We start from the raw sequence: 4,216 nt of genomic DNA, 5'->3' as shown, positions 1-4,216 counted from the left end.
ACGGGGCGTTTTTGACCCCCCCCCCCCCCCCCTCTCTCTCTCTCTCTCTTTTTTTTTTGTGTAAATTAGACCCAAATTATCTGCAATTTTCCAAAGTGCTACCTTCTCTTGCTCTAAGCACTTAATCATGTTTGGCAAGTATTGTTTAAGTTCACTCATCCTGTCAAATAAAAATAATGTAATTGGTGATCTTCATTTGCAAATGGTCTAAGATGGGAGAGATGGCATGCAGGAAAAAAAGCAGACTGAGTTCAAAGGTACCAATGACAAAAATGCACATAAAACCAGATATTTGTATGCATTATGTAAAAAAGACACAAAACCCTAGATAAAACTTCTGATTTAGGTCAGTTAGTATGTTTGCTAAGTGCCAGAATAATGAGAGAAATTTATTTTCTAAGGAATTAAAAAAAAAAAAATAATTTATTTAATCCAGAAGTTCGCATACACAATTTTACTATGCCATTTCAGAAAAAGCACACAAAAAATGTCATTGCTTTGTAAGCAATCACTACATCTCTACATCTGAAACATACTATTCCATTGCTTAATACAACTGAAAAATGAGCTCCCTTGTATCACTGAAGCTGCTGACAGAGTTTCAGTATTCACAATTCAAGGAGTCCTGCACCTACTTGAGCTAAGGAGCCACTCGGTGAAGTAGAAGTCATGCATAAATCCATTTCCTTTATCTGCTGTGCAGGGACACACATGGTGCCTGTCTCCAGGAGAGGTTGGGTACACCATGAACAAGCCGTCATTTCATGTGGGATAATTGCAAGACATCAGGCAGGAAATGAAAACTTGGGCAGGAGATAATATTTGGCTTAGACAAATGACCTTGACAATACCACCAAATTAGTGACAAAGTTGCTTTAGGGCATCAAATTCAGTGTTTAGGGGGTGACCATTCAAAGCCTTCATTTCAGTTCCCGAGAAAGTTTGTGGACAGAGCTAAAATGGTATATGTAAGTAGGAGGCATACAAAGCCGACCCTGTTAGCCAAAACCGTCCAGCGACGTATTTAGAAGAGGTTCTGGAAGGACAGCCATGATGTTTGACCCAACTCTGGCAGTGTAGATGTAGTTCTTTGAAATACTAATAAAATGAACTCAAACTTTATAATCTGAAGAACATTGAAACTGAAAATCTAAAAACGATCTCCCTCATTATTCTGGAGCGAGCAATTGATTTGATATTAGTCAGGTGTAATGTCAAGCAGCATCTTTTCACTCAGTGTATGTAAATGTCTGGTCTAACTGTACGTTGAGTTGATTTTTTCCTCCTGCAGCTCGAGCTGCTGCAGCATTTTTCATATTCTCTGGCAAAGTTTTGATTTTTTTTAAGGCTTGATCCCGCTTTAAAAGCTGTGCAAAATTATGTTTGTCTCATAGTTTCACCTGTTTTGGATGAATTGCTTGTTGATGCTGCACTTTGCGCTCCTGCAGTTTTGTCATGATGCTTTAAAATCTGTCGCCGTACTTTGCAGGGAGACTCCACCTTTTCTGCTTTACTCCTGTTAAGACGCAATGACACTGCGAAAGAGGGTGAAGTTTATATTTTTCATAACTATTTCTTCATATAAGTTGAGTGCCTTTCAGTTTCTCAAATATGTCTAAACCACTGCAAAGATACTCTCCATTTTTGTTTCCATACTCCAAGAGCAATAATTCCCCCAAAAGAAACAAACAAACAAACAAACAAACAAACAAACAAACAAAAAAACAACAGAAATAACAACAACAACAAAAAAACTTGAGCATCTTCAAACAAATATTTGGAGAACCTGAATTAGAAAACATCTATTTTCTGAACACACCAGTGCTCCTCTATGTGAAAAACCTCATTATTGTACTGACCTGAAATCCACAAAAGAGCGTTAAAAAGTCGCCTCTAATGTGGTCGTGTCATCCCGACAGGATATTAATGTGGTTTGCTGCCGTCTTTGTAGAACCCATTAGGAATCAGCTTAAAAAAACTGAGGGTACTGACGTCGCTTCACTCCCTATATTATCATTAGTGCATCCCCGTAAAACACTTGCTTTCAGTTTCATGCCGTTGACTTAACATATGGCATAAAATGGTTTTACTGAATTTAGTAAAGTCAGTTAACAGCCAATTAAGAACACACCCAACGTCAGTGAGTGCAACCAAATGCTTGGGAGCCTCCTGTTTTCACACAGTCATTTCACATGTGGGTTATGCAACAGTCCTCATCAGTGTAATGAACACTGCCTTGCAAATATATTCACAGCCCTGTCACTTTTTTTTTTTTTTTTTTTTTTTTTACATTTACAACCACAAACTTCAATGTAGTTCTTGGGATTTTACATTTAAACCAACACAAAGTTGCGCACAGCCGTGGGGTGGAAAAGGATTCACGGCTTTCAAAGTTAATAGATAAAACCTGAAAACCGAGGCGTATGTCCACATCTGTCGCGATCTCTTGCAGTTGGACGTCACCTCATTTGCAAAAGGATTCAACGTTGCTCTCGGTGTGAATGCGAATGTCCTACAAGGGCCTCAGAGGTTTGCTAGTGAACGTTCGTGAACAAACAACACCCTTAAGATAAAAAGCACAGCCGAGAGGTCAGGAAGAAAGTTGTGGAGAAATTTAAAACAGGATGAGGTTATGGAACAATATCTCAAAGCTTAACCATCACACTGTTTGATTCACCGTCTGAAAACAACAAACTGGCCAACGCATGGCTTGGTGTTGGTGTGTTTGTTGGTGAGTGCTGGTTACTGGTGTCCCAACTAGGACACCAGTAACCAAATAAGCAGCCGAGAGGCCCATGGCAACTCTGGAGGAAGTGCAGCGAAAACTTTTAACACGCTCCAAACATCTGACCTTTACGGAAGTGTGGCAGGAAGCGAGTCGCTGCAGGGCCATTTGCAGTCTACCATATGTCCAGCGAGGGAAACAGCAAACATGGGATATAAGTGGCTCTGGCCAGACGAGACCAAATTTGGACACCTTGGCTGTCATGCAAAATGCCACAAGTGGTGGAAAACTAACACTGCACGAGACCCAGCGAGACATGGCAACGGAAGAATCATGCCTTGTAGATTGTTTTCATCAACACGAAGAGGGACACTGCAGAGAAGACAAATTCAGAAAAATATTAATTATTGACTTTAGTTTGGGGTGTGTGTTCTCCCTCTACAAGAACAATGACCCCTAAACATACAGCCAGAGCTACAAAATAATGGATTAGATAAAAGTATATCCATGAGTTAGAATGGCCTAGTCAAAGTCCAGAACTACATCTCATGATTCTGTGGAAAAACCTGAAAACAGACCTTCATAGACACTTTTAATTCAATCCCATAGAGCTTGACATAAATGAATAAGGAGCAATTTCTGTCTCTAGATGGACAAAACCTGGTGAAGAAATAAAAACTGAATATAAATCCACAGTACAGTTACCATATTATATATATAAAAGCAAACAAACAAACAAAAAAAAAACATGGTTTGTGTTGCCCATGAGATAAAATTGTAAATGAGATAAAATTGCACTGAGTGAAAAAGTGAGAAAGGTCAAGGATGGATACTTTACTGTTTTTACACTGGATGAGTGAAACACAGGAAGTGAAACATTAAAAAAAAAAAAAAACAAGCATGGGAGACCATGACAGGGCAAAACTTTCTGTCTTCGTCCTCTTTGTGTCTCTCAGGTCTTGTCCAAGCCAAACAAAGACCTGTGGATTTCTCAAAGTCCCCCAGAGAGCACTTCTGGACGGTGTTACTGGCAGTGGTTGCCATGTTTGTGCTTAAACTCCGAGATGATAACAGTGTGTGGAAGGAAGGTTTTTGCATTTTGTCTGTTTTTGTTCTCTCCGCTGCCCAGGAATTGATGTTTCTGGTTTCTTCTCCATACTGACCGAGGCTCAACCCACACCCAAAGAGAAGAGCATAATTGGCGGTTGATGTAAAGAGACCCAGCGAAGCACGTGAGTTTTAGCAACATCTAAAGATACACCATCACTGCATGGATACAAATTTAATGTTTCAATAAACTCCTGGAACCACTAAGAGCTACTTTAAACTTTATGAATGGCAGACTTGACGGGGGCCCTTCTGAGTGATCGGTGGGGAAATTACAGGGTCTTGAAAACAAACATAGACCTAAATGGAGCCGGAAGTGTAAAAGTAACTAGAAATCAAGGATGTTGTCTGGGAGGTCACCAGTTTGAAACCCAGATTGACAGG

The sequence above is a fragment of the Poecilia latipinna genome, unplaced genomic scaffold (assembly GCF_001443285.1).
Source record: "Poecilia latipinna isolate Pla-1442-1.1 unplaced genomic scaffold, P_latipinna-1.0 Scaffold2414, whole genome shotgun sequence".
NCBI lineage: Eukaryota > Metazoa > Chordata > Actinopteri > Cyprinodontiformes > Poeciliidae > Poecilia > Poecilia latipinna.
The sequence above is the reverse complement of the archived record's forward strand: the minus strand, read 5'-3'. Positions refer to the sequence as shown.